The sequence below is a fragment of the Tyto alba genome, unplaced genomic scaffold, assembly GCF_018691265.1.
Source record: "Tyto alba isolate M040663 unplaced genomic scaffold, T.alba_DEE_v4.0 Super-Scaffold_12, whole genome shotgun sequence".
Classification (NCBI taxonomy): Eukaryota; Metazoa; Chordata; class Aves; order Strigiformes; family Tytonidae; genus Tyto; species Tyto alba.
Genome location: NW_024881274.1, coordinates 2,888,581 through 2,909,754, shown reverse-complemented (window position 1 = coordinate 2,909,754; position 21,174 = coordinate 2,888,581).

Genomic DNA, 21,174 nt, shown 5'->3' with positions numbered 1-21,174 from the left:
AGAAAGATTTAAAGGGCTGGATTAGGAAGGGGCATTCAATACATTTTGTATGAAAATGAAATATCATGAGCAGTTTCTTGGCAAACCCAGTAGCTTTCAGGGCTGTTCTCTGGGAATAGCAATTCCAGGCAGGGATTCTGGAAAAAGTAGAGTGTGTTGGTATAATGAGAGTCTGTATCAAAATGGATATGCATGAGCCAGGCAGATTAATATTTAATGAAGAGTGGAGTCTGCTATCCCCTAATCATTGAGTGCCTGGGATTTGAAAAGTGGCTAATTTTAAAGTATTTTGTATGGAATTATTCGTGCATTAAAAAGTACATGACTCTCGTTAAGTCTAAGTCACTGAAATGGAATTAAACTCAATGAAATCTAGTCATCAAAATGTCAGGCCTTGGGTCCAGCCAAGATGATGGCAATGGGATGAGGGCATTGCTCTTATTAAAGGATATGATGGAGCTGGAAAAGGCTGGCTTTGGACACACAGCCTTCCTGCAGGGCGGGGATGGCCTCATCCCAATGGGTTTTCTTGGGAGTGGATCCCTTGCAGGGCTTTTCAAAGCAAGGAAGGGCCAGCAAGAGCTACAGAGCAGGAAAATCACTGAGACAGATGAAAACATAGCACAAGGCGACTGGTACTGGGGCCGGAATAGGGCTGGGTCAAAACCAGTGGCCTCATTTGGGTGACAGTTCTGACACCACCATCACCATCTTTATTTTTGTTTGTATTTTGCCTAGAATGATTACTTAAAACATACTGGTTGATCCGGAGTTTAATGAGACTTTACTTTGGCTTGAACAAGTGTTTTTTGGATCTCGGCTCAGACAATTCTTCTGGCATTTATTCTAGTCTTTTCCTCACTGGTTTCTGATAAAAGAAGAAAGTTCCAAAGAAAATGTAATTTTCACTTGGAAAATTATTTTTTAATTGGGGGGGTGAGGAGGAAAGGTTTTGTTCCTTGGCATCTTTAAAAGTTTTCCACTCTTTCTCTGTTAGAAAACAATTTGTTGAAGTTAATTCACCTTCTTGAACGTCATTGTTTGACCCAAGCTTGTGTTTTGTGCAAAAGGTGCAAGGCAGAGGAGAATGATTCTTCCTTGTTGCACAGTCTATGAATGCAATATGCTCATTGACTTAATGAGAGATGAAAGAAACCAAATAAAAAGCGTTTACAGATATTTGAATGGTACTAATTATGCCAGAGAGTGTTACAGGAGAGAAGAGAAAAATATGGCAATAAACGTATGAGAAAGGCAGACAAGGGAAGGGCAGAACAGGCTGAAGATTCATTTTCTTCTTGCATGCCTGTGTGGTTCCTCCTATAAAAGATCTGTGTTACTAGTACAAGCAATAATGATGATACCAGCTCATTAGGAAGATACAGTGTGTAATCGCTGCAGTCAGGAAAGAGAAAGTCACACCTATGGTCTTAGCTGTGACCCTTGAAGTAAGATGACTTTTGTTAATAACGAGGGAGGAAATCAAGGCGTGAGTGAACATGTATCTGCAGCCTCTCTCTGGATTTGCACGGAAGCAGTTGCAGCGTTTTATTTTGTTATTTTTGGAACAAAATGATGACTCAGAAATCAATTTATCCTTTCTCTGGATAAATTAAAACAAAAGGTAAGTCTGAAAATGAGAAAACATTTCACATCAGCTTGAGAAAAATGCTTTAATCAGCCCAAAGTAAAGAGTTGTTTTTTTGGTTTTTGCCTTTTTTTTTTTTTTTTTTTTTTTGTGGACTGTACAAGGATTTGACACTGGACCTGCCCAAAGGTTATATATTCTTTCCTCATCTTTTTTATTTGATCCCTGAAAAAAAAATCCATTATTTTCACAGCAATTATTCTAAATACAGCTAGAGAAAGCCATGTTAAGTCCCAATTTGAATATTAAACATAATTAAAAGACTTTTCTACATTGTTCTCTTATCTGTCTGCCCATAAATTTCAATGTATTAATGGTCACACTTTGTCTCAGATGTAGGAAATAGCCTTTTCCTCCCATTGCTTTTTTAAGCAGTGGGGAAACAAGAACAACAGGTCATGCCCATATGACCACGCAAAAGAGTTCCTGATACAGCTTTGCTTCAGCTTCAATTGAAGAGCCAATCCCTTCTTGCCAACTGATTATTTCTGCTCTTGAATATACTCTTTAAACCAATAAATGTTATCTAAAAGCAGAAACAAGCAGGGGTTTATTTTAAAAGTCTTTTATTTATTAAACTACAAAGCAGAGGAAACTTGGGGAATTTAATAACTCTGAGTGTGATTAATATGAAGCTTTCTTTTTGTTTTTTTTTGATAGCTGGAGAGACAAGGAAGTAGAAACTCAGTGCTTTCCAATGACATGAAGAAAAGGTTCATGCGAATGTTTGTTCACTGCCAGATTCTCACGTCCATGTGTTTGACCAAAGCTTTTGAAAACACTGACAACCCTTCCATCAAGGGTCTCCACCTCTGAGGACTCTTCCTCCCTGTGATTAATTTCTACGGACTTTGTGCATCATTACCAGGCCAATAGCCTTTAGTCACTTATTTCTTTGATTTGATTTAAAGCCTGTCTAGGGTTGACTGCATTTCTGCATACACAAAGGGATGGAACCACCACATGCACATTTAACTGTTGCAACTTGGTGAATTTCTTGAGAAAGTTGTCTCAAGAAGCTAAATACATGTGTGAACACTGGAAGTAAAAGTATTAAAGACCAAAAGTTACAGGCTAAAAAAAGGAAAAGAGAAAAGAAAAAGACAGAACATACAATTGTTTACTCCCTTCACCAGACCAAAAGATGGTTTATGAAAAATTGAAAATCAATATCCTTGGGAAAAATGGGGCAAAATACACAAATGTTAGACCTGATAATTGCTGTGAACCAGGCAGGGAACTGTGAAACCTGCACATTTTTGTCATGTGTGACATTTCTGAACTTTCTTTGTACATAAAAGGCAGCTTTCCTCTCCTTGCCAAAGGAGTTTCTTCTAATTTACACCACTAGCTACAAGTCCCCCATAGGTTCAGTTTTTCATCTGAAAATAGGGATTTAAAGAAACTAGAATCAGTCCCTGAATGGACTGACTTTGTCAAGAAAAACATTGAAGCGGGAATTGAAGCCTTTCCTTCCGCTTTTATAAAATTCAGGTGGAGAACTGAACGACTGCCGCTGGAACAGACCCAGCTGACCATGTTGAAGCGAAGCATTTCAAGGTTTGTCAATACTCATCACACTTTTCAGAAGCTTTGTTTAGTGAGAAATTTCAACTTGTCCTCAGTGCTGGAAGATTACAAGATGTGTTACTGGGTGTGTGAGCCGCAGAGCATCAGAAAACGCAGCAGCCAGACTTTGGGTGAGCAGAGCTTTGATGGCTGATGCTGGGTGATGCTGTCTACCCTTTCCTTGTTGCAGATTCTTCTGCATCCTTAGTGCTTTCCCGTGTATCCCTGTATCAATGTACTCATGGCCCCAAACTTCTTAGTCTAGAAAAGGGTGGAAACCCTCATCTGTTGGGAACTTGGCCGAGCACAACTCTGTGAAACCATCCTGGGTGCGAATGAGCCCAAGGGGTGTACTGCTCTTGGAAGCCCTTTTCTCCTCTAGTTCCACCATCAGTGCTGCCTGAATTGGTGCCCCCACTGCTCTAAAGGCAGGAGGGAGGCACAGCTCCGGCTGTGGAGGCCCAGCACAGGGCAGCTGGAAATCAAGGGTAGGTTGGAGCTGCCATGGGAAGAGGGAATGCTGAGACTGTGCCTACAGCAAGGCAGAAACTCCTCCACTGGCATCTTTGTGCGGCTGGCACAGCCTGGCTGCCCTCCCTTCCCACCTCCAGAGTGGCTCCCCAGGAAGACATTTGGTTCCGCAGTGTCTCGGTGCTGCTGTTAGCCTGGCAGCAACAACAAAAGCGCCAGGTTAATTAAACACACAATAGCATAATTGCAATTAAACCCAAACAAACTGCTGAATCAGAATAGCAAATTGCCCAGAGACTGGGAGGAAAGACTGGTTTGCTTATTCTTTTTTTTTATCATAAGGGCTGATGAGGCACAGAGCGGCCAAGCAAACGCTGCAACGTGAGACGCATCACTGGCAAGAACTTTTAGCCTGCTGAATAAAAGATAAAGATAAATCTGAGACTGGGAACAGCCTGACTGCTCAAGTCAATTTAGGTTGGTTTCACTCTAGGAACATCCCAGGAGTCTGCAAACATCTTTGGAACTTGGCTGAAAACCTTCCCCAGCTGGGGCCAGCACCACCAGTCCATTCCACTCCCAGCTCCCTATTCCAGTGATGCAAACCCATGGTGGAGCAGCGTGGTGGCCAAAGAACCACCTTGGCCCTCACCAGTATTCACGCCAAGGATGTCTTCCCAAGGGATCTGCAAGAAGGATGCATGATTTGCTCTGCAGCATGCCTGATCTTCAAGGAAAAACTCAAGGACACATCAGGGACCACCTGAAAATGAACCTGTGGGGCAGTGCTGTCCTGTGCCCAGCCAGCAATGCCCCACAGGGTTCACAGAGGAAATTTTCGCACCTTCCCATGTCCATCACACAATTTCTGCAATACTTGTTTGTAGCAACCCCATTTATTATGCTCACTCTAGGGTTGGTTTCTGTTGAGCTGCTTCAGTGTATGCCATCGAAGGCATAAAGTTGAGAAGCCGGTGAATTATAAGGTCCCTGACAGTAGGACTCAGCAAGTGGGCTGCTGTTAATCTTGCATTTGCTACTCAGTTTTTGTTCTGCTTGTAATAAATCCCTGCGCCCTTTGCTGTTGAAGCTGCAGCCTTGCTACTGAAAAAGGGGAAAAAAAAAAAAGACAGACATTACCATGTGCAGAAATACAACAACAGATTCCTGTCTTGGCCTGGCCAATACTTTTGCTTATTGAGGTCTGAACCTTAAAGAGTGATCGCCTGGTGTTAAATGTAATGCTGTGGTAACTCCTGCTGGACTGCAACAGATTGGAAAAGCAGTTGGATTAATGCAGGAAATGGGGCACACGGTGCTGTGTGATTTCTTATAGCTGGGTTGAATGGGCAGTTGGAGACATGGTGTGGTGCTGCTTCCAAATCTGGAGTAATAGCTGGCTGGAAATCTGTTCATGAAAATCTTTTCCCCAGATGCCACATCTAGGGATTTACAGCTACTTGTGGGAAAACGTATTTATAATAAAAGCTTCAAAAAAAAGAAATTCCGAGACTATCTACTATTTGATTTGATATGATCAAAACAATAATTTCCATTTTGGCTCTAAATTGTTTTCAATCTGGAAATTTATATAAAGCAGAAGTTAAAAATCTTTTAAAATAATGATGAGAGAACACAGCACTTGATAGAACTCAAATTTCTGCACTTCTATGCAGGTTCTTAGTTTGTGAAAAATTTTGGACTTTTGACTATTCACCTCCATCTGAAGCAGGAAAAAAAAAAAAAAAAAAAAAGTTGAGAAAAATCGCTTGAGGGCTTTGTAAATGTATGCTGCATAGAAGAAAAGTGGCAGATCTTCTGATGGTGGCAAAAGCTGTCTCTTGGTGACAGTTCAAACCATCCCAGCATCCCTCCCAGTTCCCCGGTCCCTCTGCTCGCAAGCTGCTGAGTTTCATTTCCTGTGGCTCAACAAATCCCTAATCCCAGAGCCGATTTCATGGTCAGGGGTTTACTTAATGTCTAGCCCTGATTCCTGTTGGCAACAAGATAGCTTTATATTTCTTGTCAGGCTAGGGAACGCTGAAGAGGGTGCAAATTTATATCAGCTTCCAGGCAGGTGCTGTGTAAGATTGCCTTTGTGTTGCTGAGACTTGCATGTCTGCAGAGCGGTTGCTGGGGCAGCGCTTGTGCCTGATGCTATAGAATATGCAGTCTTTCATGGTGACACCATAAATGTTGTGATAAAGGTGGAGTATGTTCAGAGGGATAATATCTTTTATTGGACTGACAGATAAAGTTAGAAAATGGAAAAGCTTTTGGCACACACGCCTCTTCTTCAGGTCTATAAATGTTACACGGCTCTTTACAGCCATACAAGCAACTGTGTCCCCGGCTATGAGGCTGTAAAGGATGCTCCCTGCAGGAATTGAAGTCAAGGGAGAAAAATGAATGCCAAGCCACTGCCATCCAACAATGCAAGTAACAAGGCTGTCATCCTCTGGGTGAAGGAATGGAACTGGGCTGCCCAGCAGCTCAGCTCTCACCTGGGAAATGGCCTCTTGCTCTCCGCCGGCACTGCTGGCTCCGGAGAGACCCAGCGATGGGACCCGAGTGGCCCAGGACCGGTGGGTCTGAGCTGGTGGACCTGCTGACAACCCCTTGGCTGTCAAACAGGCAGAGGAAAACCAAGCGGAATTGTTCACGGGCTCTGTAACTCACGGGTCATGATTCCATAGAGCAGCACATGAATTGTTTCTACCTGGATCTCAAAAATTCCCATCAGAATTGGTGGAAAAAGAGGTTTTCAATGCCATGTTTTCTGTCACTATGTTGGGAAACACCAGGACCAATACGCTTCTCCACCCCATGTAGTCTCCAGAGGGGAATATCAAAGTATTTTCTCTGAGGACATTTCTCTTCTTTCGATAGCTCTGGTCTGAAAATGCTATGGATTGGTCTAGAAGCCGTCGTGATTTGAAGCAACTTGAGCAGGTTGGTTTTCACACAGTTGAACTTTTCTGGGGTGAAAAAAAAAAATCCTTTTTTGAGCAATTCTCCTGTTTAACTTTCAGCAGATGAGAAGTCACAACAAACTGGCCTTGAGTAGGAGTTGAATATGAAAAACAGACTCTTGCAGAGGAAGGAAAGATATGAACTTAATGAACTTACTGGCTCAATCATATAAAATTGAGCAAGAGAGCAATGTCATTGCTTAGGTGACAGTTGTGTTGCTGTTCCAAAATCTTTTTTTTTATTCTAACTATGTTAGCAAGTCTAATAAAAGATTTGACTCTGCTCCCCATACTTTGCCCAGTTGATTATCTACAAATGCCAAATTTTGTATCATGTCCTCAGTAGATGCAAAATTAACTGGAGTTGCCCCCATATGCAAGTGCAAATCTGTTGGAAATGTTTTATAGTAACACACTGGGTTGGATAAGATAGCACAGGGGAAAAAGTTTTAAAAAAATAGTGTAGACTCACTCCCACAGAATGAAAATCCTTGCCCTCCTTGTTCCATTTACATTTTTACACTGCTATATTGATGCTGGTATTTTTGATACATTTGCTAGGATGTACTGAAGTGCTTTTTAATATACTCAGGTGTTTAAGAGCACTGAACATTTTGTTTTTTTCTTTTTTTTCTTTACTCAAACCTTTAGACATTATTAAAACAAAACAATGTGATATTTCTGAGGCAAATGCCAGGAATTTCAAAATTCCAGAAATGTAATTTCAATTTAGGATGAAAAGTCAGAGCAGCAATTTGAGACTTTCACACCAGAAGACCCCTCTGCTCTGATTCTGATCATGGGAATTGCCCATAACTTGCTATAAGGGCATTTCTGGTCTATCCCTTTGCTGGCTGGCTCAGAAGCAAATGTGCACTTTCCTCCATTCCTTCCACATGCTTGCATTTTCCCTGCATCCCAGGAAATGCTTTTGGGTCATTTGTTTAAAGAGAAGTGAAACGAGCTGGTTAAATGCCTCAGCTCTGTTGTTTATGAGATGCTCTGACCCTCAGGCATGTTAAAACCCATTTATTGCTCATGAAAACTCCAGCTCTGGTCTTTTCCAGGCCTTCTCAGGTGGCTGCTTTTGGGAACAGGGTGAGGATGTCCATCCAGGTCCATCGCTGGGGACCAGGAACATCAGGTGTGAACCCTCCCCCATTGCTCCCAGCCAATTCTTCTACCCCATCTCTGTGGGACAGCACACCAGGGCACAGCAGGTCAGGGTTAAACAAGCAGCTTGCAATGAAAATTGATATATTTGGTTATTTTTTCTTTCATTTCTGCCTTCATCAGAGGCCTCATGACACGGAGTTAAGGATAGAAACTTTTTTAACTGAGTTTTGGCCTTCATAGGAACATAAGATGGAAACATGGGGTGACTGAAATCTCTTTGTAGGGAAACATGTGGCAAAGCTGAGTAAAATATTGTTCACCAGGTGAATTATTAATGTTGACATTGAAGGGGTTATTCCTTGGGAATTGGATATTACTGAAATAATTCCTGTTTCTTCCCCCACCCCATACCACAGCTCTCAGACAGTGGGGTTAGGCTGAAAGGCAGCAATATGTGCTGTTGGACAGTGACTCCAGAGCAAGAAAGCTGAGAGTTTACAAGAGAATTTCTCCTTTCATTATGTCCCATCTCCAAAAGCTCAGCCTGTGTTGCTGGAGTCCAGCCGCTCTCTTCCTTTGTGAATCACGGCTGGTAACAGAAGTTTGCAGGGTTCATGCTGGCCTGTGTAACAACATCAATACCCCTGAGTCTTCGGCAGAGGATGGATAGATGTACTCGGGTCTCCTGTAATTGGATTTGGAGGAAACAGTAGCACAACCCAGAGAGTCTCACTAACTAAAGCCAGCTGAATTTTTCTATCTGCAGCTTTGTCATCATCTCTGTCTCCTGGGACACAGGAGATCATAATTTCTTTGCCAGGGAGGTAATTTGGGGTAAGATATCCCTCCCACCTCTGCTGTATCTTCTTTCCTCATTTGTGCAACGAAGCTCACGCTGCTGTGGTGCTTTGTGAAGACCTAAGAGGTTTACTGCTGAAAGGTGCATAGTTTCAGCTAGGGATGATTATTTCTTAGTTGTTCATTACTTTGCAGGGTGAAGATTTTTTTCTTAGAAGGTTTCTTTTGTCTTCTCCTTAGATGCACAGTGCTGTTTGCTTTCTTATAGATGCTGGCAAAATTGTCTGTAGAATCCTAGAATGAATCGTAGAATGGTTTGGGTTGGAAGGGACCTTAAAAACCATCTAGTTCCACTTCCCCCCTGCCCCAGGAAGGGCCCCCTTCCCCCAGCCCAGGGGGCTCCCAGCCCCGTCCAACCTGGCCTTGAACCCTTCCAGGGAGGGGGCAGCCACAGCTGCTCTGGACAACCTGCAACTATAGCAGTACAGGACCAGAAAGGGCCAAGTCTTGTCCCCTTGCACACTGGGGGAATGTATCTCTCTTGCATACCTCACCCTAAATTTCAGGCAGTGACCTGGAGGTGCACAGCTGTGCTGAGCATGCTGGAGAAAGCCACTCTGGGATTTTTTCTTTGCAGGCACCACCATCTAGTGCAGCACACTGGAACTTCATGTTTTCCCTCTGGATTTTATTCTGCAATTGCAATCGACTGTTGGAGCTGGTGGAATAATTGGTGCTTAATAAATAAGCCACTGCAAGGAGCTGTTAATTGTTCTTAACCATTGCAAAGAGTTGTCAAAGTGGGCATGATTTCTACAGCCATGATCTACACTCACTGCTGGATTCATTGTCTCTAAAAGGGAATTTGCAAAGTGATCACACTGGCTGCTCTCGAAGGAGCAGTGTTTTCTGGAGTTTGAAGTTGACCCAGTGCCTGTCTGCATGACCTAGGCAGGCAGGACAGCTGTGAACAAGGGAGAGGGAAAGGGAAAATCATCACCTTTTGGGAAGCTTGTGTGTGAACCACACACCAAGCAAGTCAAGGATGTGGACATTTCTCAAGAGAGCTGGTGAGAGGTGCACTGAGTCAGAACCTTCCACCTGGGAAAGCCCTCTCCTTTGATGCTTGTTACCCTACCTACTTTTTCTTAAAAGATCTCCCTATTTCTACAATCTGGCTCATTTTTCATGTGAATTGCTACAAAAGGATGCAACACTGGCGTGGTGGGGCAGGAGGTCTCTGCTGCTGAGCCACCGCTGACTCCTCCTGCTCCCAGAGCCCCGTTGCTGGGTCAGCTGTAGAAAGCGAAACTGGAAGGTGACAATGGAGAGATTCGTTAGAGCCAGGCCAGCTTTTCCCTTCCTGAGAAGTGTCTCAGATTTTCAGTGGATCATGCCATGACTTTAACTAAGGACCTTCAGATCTATATCTGCAAGGCCTACAGGCTAAGCTGGAGGACCTGTTTTTCCTCCCAGAGTGCTGGCACTTCCCCCAAAATTAGCTAAAGAGGGAGCAATGTGACTGTTGCTCACCTACAGATTAAGTAGGTTTATATTTTTGTTTGCTCTGTGATACTCTTCCAACACTGGTTTCAAATGAAAGATGATTTTCCCAAATAAGAAGACAGAGGGGCCCCCAACCCCAGAGTCTGGGGACGACTGCCCCATAAAGCATGATCTAAAGCTGTGGCATGTGCCCTGTTCGTCCCCATCCCATGGCAGCCCACTCATGGTCATGACCTGAGCGTGGGGTAGCGATGGGCTGACGTCCTTTGGGGGAGTGAGCCGGGGAGCAGAGCACTCCAAGCCTGCTTGCAGCACTGGTCCTAAGCCCCCGTCCTTGCCGTTCACTCACAGTCAAGCAGAAGTTTCAAGCAGTGGAAATAAAATGATATTATTCCAGCCAGAGCTGATTTCATGAAAAATGCATTGTCTTTCCACGGCTTCAGTGAAAAGATATTGGTTTCTGCCAGCTTTAATTAGAAGCCATCTATTCTCAAAACTTCAGAAGAAGTATCATGAGAAGGGAGCGAACGTGAAAGGTTTGAGAGACTTCAAATCTCTTGTGGGGACTGAATTAAGTGACTTTAACCATTTGCCTGCAGATGAAACTAATGCTTCCTCCTCCTCAACATGTACTGGAAAATAATTATATGAAAACACTAAATTATTCATTTATTTATGATCTCAGCTCAGGAATTACTGCTTTGTTTGTCTTCTGCTTGAAATGCATAATTTTGTCCTAAAAGATAAACTAAAGAAATGATGAGTAAAACCTTAAAAATAGGAGTAATGATAAGTGAAACAGAAAAGTGCATTACACAAAAAAATAAATGATTCTATTTACTTTAAAAAGCCTTCAGATTCTGTTTTTATCTGGTTTTCCCAATATTGCATTGTGGCGGTCTTTGAGATGAGACCACTGCTCTGAGAAATCAAGACATTTCATTTTGTAAGTGTCCAGTCGAAGAGTCTTGTCTTTTCCGAAGTCTTTCTACCTGTTTTCTTCTGAGCTGAACTCAGCAAGTCTGCAAAAAGTTATGGGGCTCTTGGAAAGGACTTGACTTGACTGTTTAAATCTCCCATTCAGCAGATAACTAAAGCCCTGTCTGCTGAAAGGTGGTGTGTTGACCACAGACCAAAGACTTACATAATTTTGATGGCATTGACTTTGCTACCGAACAGCCTCAAATATGACCTTCTGAAAAATAAATGGTCTTGGAATAACTTGGTTTGGATGCTCTTGAAATGCAACAAAGAGTTTTTTTCTGTTTTAACCTTTGAAACCAAATTAACCTTCCCCATATCAAGGCATTTATATTCTGGAATAAATGTACTCACACACAGAGTTATTCTGTAATTACTACATCACTTTACATTTGGTCTCACTGTAACATGAACAAGCACGCAGAGGCAACAGAGTGAGCTGACTAATGAATGCCAAGAGCATCCCCTGCTGCCTGGCAAAGACATGTGCTCTGTGCACTGATCTCATTGATTTCTGACTTTGATATTTGTAAAATAAAAAGCAATCCTTGCATGAATGAGTGACAAAACGACATGACCACCCAAAGGTTTTGTGCCTTGGGAGCCCCAGTGAAAGCCCGTCAGGGATTTTTACACCTGGTCTCTGCAGGAAGACAACGATTTAACAGAGGGGATGTGAATCATTATCAGAGGGCTTTGCAAGGACTCTGATTTTGCTTTCAAGCGGTTTTATGTCAATTCCTCTTAAACTGGTTTGAAACAAGGTAAATGGAAATGTGCCATTCATCAGATTCATCCAGTCAGCAAATCACGCTGCTCTAACTAGACTGGTTTTGTAAAACTTGGGCAAAGGATGGAACACAGAAATGCTTCAGCTTCCTAAATACTTGAGTTACACCACCACGGAGCAGCCCTCCTGTGGGAAGTCATCCAGAAATGACGACATGCTGAGGATGACTTCTCCCACTGCCTGGGGCCATCCCTGTATCAGGCAGTCCCTGGGTGCTGTAAATGATGAGTGTGTAATAATGAGTAAATGCAAATGACTCACTCTGGCACATGGAGCTCTGGAAGAGGATGGGCTGCATTGCTGGGTCCTGGTTTTGATTAGTGGGTGTCAGCCCTACATCTATCCTGCAGTTACCAGCAATTTCCCTGAGAAGGAGGAAACAAAGCAGTTTTTGTCAAGGTCTGCTCAACTCAATCACCATTTTCTGTTTAAGGGTTTTCACCACTTGCAAACTTGTCTTTCTTGTATTTACAACTCCTTCCCCACCCGGCTCCTGGGGATGGGGGTTCCCTGTTGGTGCCATGGCAGAAATGATAATCACAGGGGTGAGTCTCTGAAGGGCTGGAGGGATGCCATGATGGAGATGCCTCCAGGAAGATGTTTTTAGGGGATGCATCAGCCTCCTGTGCTGCCTCCATCTCTGCAGCTCCCCCCAGGGCAGCAGCAGCGGCTGCAGGGGGGATCCTGCCCGTTTGTTGGGCTCTGCTCTGCTCGTGCTGACCATCGCTAAGCACTGGGTAAGTGAGGGCTTTCCTGGACACTTTGTTAGAGACAAGAGCCTTGAAATGCTCTTCAATTCTTAAAAGCATGAGCTGCTGCTCTGGAGAGAACTACTATCATGTCTGGCTTCCAAGTGAAGATGAGCGATGGCCAGTTTTCAGCTGGTTGGGGATTTGCTTCTGAAATTTCCCATGTGCCCTGGAGAGTTGCTTCCTCACTACCCTGACCAGGTTATGGGATCTGAGTCCTGTCCTGGCTCATTCTGGGCTAGCTTCAAACCTCCCATCATCACATCCCGCCTCGCTAAAATCATGGCCAGACGCAGAGCCACGGCAGTGAAATGAACAGCGCTGGCTTTGTTCTTCCACTAAAAGTTGATTTGTTGCTGTATTAAAACATGAATAACCGAAAAAGCAAAGATGGGACTCTGTTCCTCGCTTGCTGTTATTAAAACTCTAAATCAGGTTGCCTACAGAGCCATCTCTGTTACCTTCGCAGATGAAAGCGGGGAATTGGCCTCTTTTGTCTCTGATGGAGGATGCAAGCACTCCCGGAAATGTTAATAAAGCACCTGGACTTTCCTGAATCTGCCAGTTTGCAGTTTGCAATGTTACAAGCCACCATTACAGGGCAGGAAAAAGACTCAGACACCCTTCTCCTAAAGGGCAGCTCTGCTGTAATTCAGAGCAGCAGACAGAAGGCAGTGGACAGGTAACTGGGCTGTGCCTTTGCTTGGCTGTGTTGCCCAGGGCTCCTTTACCTGTAAATCAAGTGCTGGATTTAATTACAGATATTTGTACTGCAGAAACACACATTCAGGTTAGTTTTCTCTATCCATAAAACCCTAACCTAGAAATGTTGCTTTTGCTGAGACGCGGCTAAAAGGACCACAGGCAAGATGGTGGAGGAAAGGGGATCTTAATTTTCTATTATGTTTAGCCTGATCTAATTTTAATTCTTTGTTTCAAAACAAAAACAAAAACAAAAAATCCAAATGCTTTGTTTTGTTTGCACTTTTTGCTGTTGTTACACAAGGTTTATGTTTTATCATTTGATTCTTCTGGCAGCCTTTTTTTTTTTTTTCCCAGGTATCACTCACCAGCTTCACTACAAATAGCTCTGGCTGACCTGAAAATGCTTTTCCACTGATCAGATAATTCATCTTAAATGCTCTGCCAAGTGAGAGCAGTGAGTCACTCGTGTCTCTACAAACCTGGTAACAGCCTGCTTCACCGACCAGGCCCGCAAAGCTCACACCCACAGACAGAGAGTGATCAGCATTTTTTTCTCCCCCTCTGTGTTGTGGATGGACTGACGCACTTCACTTGTAAGAGAGCAGTAGCAATATGTTTATTGATCTAAACCAGCCATTTAACAAAGTTTGATAGTAGATGCAACAGTGGTTTAACAAGATTTGACGGCAAGGTTCTCTTGATATTTACTGCATAGAGGACAGGGTCAGCCAGAACTGCCAGGGACACTCTCCCGTTGAGTCACGAGGCTCCGAGCGGACCCCCTTGCCTTCTGAACTTCTCAGAGCGGAGTCTAGGTGTGGCTGGATCCACTCCTAGACCCAGACTTGGTCAACGGTTTATGTCTAAAGGATTATATGTGCACAATCAATCCTTCGTATCACTTAGGATTTCAAAGCTTAGCGTGCTATTAATCACTTTCCAAGAATCTGTTGCGGCAAGGACTCTCTCAACCTGGAGGAGTGACCTTGAGAGGTGTCCCTGCTCGAGGGGAGATCCTGGCGTGCAGCCCGCTGCCGTGCAGGAGAGCTCAGCGGGCCCTGGGCTGTCCACTGCTCATGGAGTAAGAGAATTGACTCATAGTCATATTTACATACAGACTACAGGAGTTAGTTTTCTCCAAATTTGGCTTGAGTGGGCCATTGACCAGCACTGTGGCTACGTGGGTGCATTGTTCAAATTAGTTCTTGGCTACTGTATTGTTTTCTGTCTCCCCCAAATCCACTTTGAGTTGGATGCAGCCATCACAACCAGATGCATCCATTACAACCTCCACTGGTGGCTATCACATGAATAGGGTTATAGGAAATACCAGGCAGGTTGGAGAGTGGGGAGCACACTGACACACTCTGATGGCATTAGAACAGGGGAAACAGATCCCTCCTTTATGTTCTGGTATGAAGGTTCTCCCTTTTATAGACAGGAAACCAGAAAAGACACCAGGGTAGAGAATTGGCGATGCATTTGCAGATGGGAATGTGCAAGGATGTGCTTGCAGGGATTTCTTCATGCACATGTACACCCATGGCTCTGCCTTTCCTTTTGTAAACCAAAATAAGGTGGGAAGAAGAGGGAAGAAGCTTCAGGTGCTGTCAGGAGATCAGCTTCTTCAGTCCTGCTTCCCCCTGTGCTTGCCAGGTCCTGGGGTTGGGGGAAGTGGAGAGAGAGGATCCCGTCTGGATGAGCATGTGAGAACGATCATCACAGCGCACAGTCAGCATGTAATGTCAGCAACGGGCTCCTCACGGGGAGGGCGAGCATTGCTCTCTGGTCAGGTAAGAGTAAACTCTCAAAGCCTTTTACTGCTGGGTCACAAAGCACAGATTGCACAAGTAGATATTAATAACTGATGACAAAGACAGTTGTTTTTCACTTCCTTGGGAAGTCTGACTATCAAGTAGGAAGGGTCAACAGGAGATGGAACAGAGCATTTCAGTTTAGGTCTTGGGTCCTTCTCCTTAGGGATTTAATTTTTAAAGTTTTTTTTTGTAGATTTGGACACACTATATTTTAAAAGACAGAGATGAGCTTGCAAAAAAGATCTTTTGAGCCCAGTCTGCATTTTTTGCCCACTGAAAGCAGGCAAAACTCTCTTTTAGCTTTTCTGGGCCTTTCTTCTCACCCAACATCTCAGGTACCATCTCAGGGAACTTGTGATGTCTTGCCACAGGAGCAAAGGGTTCATGGTAAGACCCTCTCTGTCACATCTTAGACAATTTGAGGGGATTTCTTTAGCTTGGGCATTTCCACAGAGCAACAATACCTATGCTGCTCAAACCTGCAAAGGAAAAACTCTGTACAGTTATTACTGCATCGCTTTGCACTGACTTAAATTATATCCAACAGAAATACAGAAATTTTATGTATTCTTCCCCCTCAGAAAGGGCAAGGATTTAAGATGTGCCTTGTTCTATCAGAGCGGGAACAGCTCCTCTCTGGAGTGGATATAATCTTATTGAAGAGTAAATACCATAATATGGTTGACTTCCTGTCACTGCTGCTTCTCAGACCATTGAGTAAATATTAACTAACCCATCCAACGTCCCTGAGGAGAGAAAAGGATTAGACCCATTCAGCATACCGGGGAGCACAAACGAATTAAATGACGTGTTTCTAGCCACCATGTGCCTTGGCTGGCCTCCAGCAAGCTTCACCCCTTCCTTATCCACAGCTCTCATTTCCATAATGAAAGGCCTAGTGATGTCATGGGACACAGCTTTGGCATTTCAATCTATCCCAACAAAACATAGTGTTTCTAGGAGGCTTCATAGGTTTTCTTTAAGTTAAGTCACTTCATACTTCATACAGCTGCAGTCCCCCAAAACCCCGTTGATTTTGGAAATGGAACTGAACAATTTTAGTCAAATGTAGTTGAAACAGGCTTAAAGTAAACATCCCAGGGCTGGTGTGGCCCCGGGTTCACACTTGTTCTCCAGTGCACCACCAGCTAACTTAACCAAAGCTCCAGAGACATCTGGAAGGACAGAGGCCGAGCACAACTTGTGTCCTAATGTTGACATAACGTTGGCTCCCGTTTGTGCGTGGGTTGGGACTGAGCCCCACCACACCACCAGCATCTCCAGTGTCACAGCCCGGGGCGACCCGGCGCTGGGGACGGGAAGCGGATGGGAGTGCAGCCCCTGTGACGGAATGGTGACGATCACACCTCCACGACGACAGCCCTGGGCAGCCTCATTATTGCACTCTAATTAATTCAAGCTGGGATTTGCTCTTGATACAAATGCAAACAAAACTTTTCTTCTACCCGCTGGCTTTGCAAAGTCAATCAGGGCTGAGGAATCCTGCTGTGCCCTCATGGCACTTCGGGGGGGTTAGAGTTGGATTTGAAAGCTGCTTGGGACTGCGGTGTGCTAGGAGCAGAGCTGAGTGTGTTTCTCTGCTCAAACTATCTCACTTTCAGGCTGGAAATCTCCTAAGGATAAGCTTTTCCATGAGGGTAGCAGCATCATCTCTTCTCTTCTGGCAGGAGCATGTCAGTGGGGTAAATCCCTCTTTGCCTGAGCCGTTCACTGTGCCCAAGAGGTTTTGAGTTTCCTGTGAATAGCATTTCCCTAAGCAAATGCTCCATCAGCACGGGGGATGCCCTGATGGCCTCATGGGAGATGTCCTCATCAGGAGACCCCAAACTTGACAATGTCCCCGTGTGTCTCCGTTCCCTCTGCAGTCACTGGGGATTGGGGCACGCCAACATGGGGAGCCCAGAGGGCAACTCAGCTCATCCTGAAGCAGACCCTTGCCACCTGGGCTTTACCCCCTGCTTGTGAGAGCTAAAAGAAATGCCTTGTACCATGCCGAGGACAAATGGAAACGGCACAGAGGGGTCTCCCCGGGCAGCACCGAGGACGGTCAGTCCCATCTCACCTCCCACTTTTGTGCCTTTGGCAGCAGAATAGTAATTATCTTTTAGATTGTTTTTGTTTTTGTTTTTGTTTTTTCTTGTTTTCCTAGTTCAGCCACTTGAGGAAGGACAATCATGGTTGCCATAGCAATAAAAGGATGACTTCTTAATTTGTGGGACTCTTTCTCTTAATTATTCTGAGAATTGTAATCCCATGAAAACTGTCTCATTTTAAGATTTCCAGTGGGAGCTGCACTGGCACTGAAGGAAAAGTTAGAGAGAAAGAAAAGTCGATGAAGACATTTTTGGGCAAAAGAATGAAAAAATAGGTATTTCGGTGAATTTTCCTCGCCTGTTTCATGTACTGACGTGAACAAATGCCTGGTGTTACCCAGAAACAAGGGCCTGGATTGGGTCCTAAACTTGAATTATTCATGAGTAATTCAAAGTGCTTTCATAGACTTTCTGAGAAACAAGAGTATCATGCAGAACTAATGCATGTAAGTCAAAATAAAATTGTGTAAAGCTTAACAGAGAACAAGTGTGATTTCAAGGGCTATTTAATTGAGGAGGTGCCAAAGGAAAATACAGTTCTTCCATTGCATTTTTCATCCCCAAATCTCTAAGCCCAAGACACAGGACAGAAGCACCGTTACTTTAATTTTGCATAGAATGAAAAACCACTGTGGCTTGCTCGGGGTCATGCTGTGAAGGAATGGCCCGGGGGGGACGGAGCCAGAGGCCGCTGCAATCCCGCCAGCTCGCTTTGCACGCCGAGCAGGTGCCGTGAGAGTCACCGCTAATGCGAACATCTTTGAACCCCGGCTGATAAACACGGCTCCGGAGAGACGGCTGATAAATCTAACTTATTGCAGAGAAGCTAGGAATGTCAGAGTGAGCAGGACAGGCTCTGATTGCTGAAAAACACTACTGCAAATCCAATATTCCCTTTCTGTAATAAAATCTGTAGATGTAACTGAGTCTGCAGACTCTGGGCTGATTTGGGCTGAGAGTAATCTCTATGCCCCAGGGAAGCCTCTGCCCCATCACCAGCCGGATTTGGAGGCTGGAGGCTCAGCTCTGCCACCACCACACTATTAATGTGCTATGATGTTTCTGCAGGCAGAGGAGGAGGAGGAGGAGGAAGGTATCCTGGAGCAATCTTTTTGCTGCTGCGGGATGCCAGGCAAGCTGGTGGAGAAATCTTCCCCCCAAAATAGTTCTTCCACTGGAAAATGCTGACTCAACCATCTGTCAATTTGGTGTTTTTATCAGCACCTTTGTTTTGGGGGCAGGGGTATCAAAATGGAGCATTGCATTGTCTCCCAACACCTTCCTTTAGAAGGTGTTTCCTAATATGCAGCCATTTGAATATTTTTGGTTTTCTTTCAAGGAGACTTTTTTCCTCTTTAATTGCTTTAATTGCTTTCATTTTATACCCCATTATAAATCCAAGCATAATATTAAATATATTGAAATTTAATAAAAATTTCAATTTTCTATATATATTAAAAAACCATTTAATGGAGCTAAAGCTACTTTGGAAGAGATCGGATTTAATTTCAGGGGAAATATCAGCATTCAACATTATGTGCCCATTTGGAAAGGCAGACTCATTTAAGTAGCTGAGCTCTCCCTGCTAAGTGGAGCTCTGGGTCCCCAACAGTTTGAAGATACTGGCAATACGCAGTTCGGTGACAAGAGGGTCCAAAAAGGACGAGGAAATGCTGAGAAATGGAGGGAGACTTGAAGGACCATGATCATTATGAGGAAAGTCCTTCTTTTTCCAGGTGTCGTCATCATGGGCCAAGTGGTCCCTGGCTTCCCCTCTGGGGGCCTGTTGTCCTTCTTTTTTGCAGAGCCCACACAGATGAAGCCAAAGCAGCGCCCTGTGAAACTGGGAACGCACTGGGACAGTGGTGGGGACATTTTCCTGGTGCTCAGTGCAACCGCACGGGTGATCTGCAGCTGGGCCAGGGGAGATGAGCCACTCTCCTGGAATGCAACCATCGCTGCTTCTTCTTTTCTTCTTTTTTTCTCTTGCTAGTCAAGCCCAGAAGAAAACCTAAAACCAACAAATTGGCAAAAAATGCAGCAATCTCCAGTGCTAAGGGAGAGGGCTCTGGCCCAGGGCAGTGGGGAACATGTGCTGAACCACAGAGAAAAGGTAAATAATCACCTTTTATTTTTAAAACAACCCATTGCTCTACCAGTAAGGCCGGCCCTGAATTTCCCAGTGCAAACCCTTCGCTGGGACATGCTTCTGGGACGGCTCAGGTGGGGCTGCGGAAGCAAAGGGGTTCACACGGTGGGGGGACACCCCTCTCCATCTCTTCTCCCTCCCGGAATCAACCCGTTTCCCACGTGTTTCGGGGCTGGGGTCCCTCCCCCTGCACGGTGCAGCGTGGGCTGGAGACACAAGAGGGCAGGCACAGGCTGTGTAAACGGGAGGGCTCCCGATTTGCTCCCGGTGTCCCTCTGCCACTGGCCCTGCCGCCTCCTCCCCCCCCCCCCCCCCCCCATCCCTGTAAAGGGGGGCAGAAAGGGACTTTCCTGAGGGACATGACTTCTCGGCTTGCCTGGCTCCTCTGTCCTTGCTTCTGAAGGAGGTTTGAAACATCAACTGTGTGAGGGATGCTCGGGTTGGGTTACAAGCTCCCAAAGCAGCTACTTCACCCCCCAGGGATGCACTGCTTTGCCCTGGGTGTCCCCAAGGAAGGGGAGTGCAGGTCTTTTTAGCTGGGATCTGCCATCTCGGGGGCTTTTATGGGACTGCCCAGGCTGCTTTGTCCTTACCAGGCACATCCACCTGCAGAGAGGCCTTTTATACGGGTGGCAATAGGTGCCAACACCCCTCACCATCCGTTACAACCCACCGCCCCCATCCTTGCTGGTGTCATCCCACAGCACAGCCCCAGCCACGACCAGAGCTCCTGCCCCCGCTCTCAGGACACCCCGGTCGCTGCCAGCTCCTGGGCACAACCTGAGCCACAGGCAGTTGCTGAAGAGCATTTGTCCCCTTGGTTTGTCCCCAACCCCGCGAGCGTTGGAGCGGAGCCTGGCGAGCTGGCAGCAGTGCCAGGCAGCACTGCTGGGCACGGCGCTTCTTCCTCCAGAGTGCAGCCAAAGCACTCTACATAGTTAAATAATAAAAGGCAGCAGATGGTATATGGTATGAATTACAGAAAACAGGATTGTAGAGGCAGCACGCATGGTGAACAAATGAAAGCATTAACACACCAGGCCAAATAACGCAGATGGGGGAAGAGGAGGGAGATTTGCAGATGGACCAGTGATAGGTGGGAAAGGGAACCCATTCCTGCCAGAAAACTTTAGGGGAGAATGGTCTTGCCTCTGCCCGGGGGAGGTGAAGGTAGACAGGCAGTGAGGTCTGGAGCACAAGAACAAGGGTGCTGGGGCCACTGTCCTCAGCTGCTTTAACTCTGGTTCACACATCGCTTGGGTCTGCTCAGTGCTGTCTTTTCACCCCTCCTGGAAAGGGCACGACAAGATGCCGGAGGTTTGTAAGACCTCACCCTGGCTGAATTTCTGCTTAATAAAGAAGGGACACAGCTCTGTTTAGCCACAAGTGGCCTTGCGTTGAGAGCTTGGCTTTCAGTCATGAGCAGAGATGCAGGAGGAGGGACCATTTTTTGCATTTCATGGCTGATGTGGAGTTGTACAGAGAGGGAAGCAGCCTCGCATGGCAGCTCCTGCTCCCTCTGCACCTTGGCTGCCCATGAAGACTAGCTGTGGTCTTGGCATAATCCTGAAGCCTTCTGGCTATAGAAGAAAACCTGAGCTTTGGGGCAGCAACCTGGTACACTGAAAGACCTACCAGTAACTTCAAATCATGGCTATATTGCAAGTTTTCTGGGTGACTGCTCTCGAGTCCCTTGGCCTCTCTTTGCCTCAGTTTCCCTAGTGTAAAATGGAGAGAGTGGTGTTGCACTGCATGCAGTGGTGCTGGGATGAGGGGCTCAGCCTGAGAT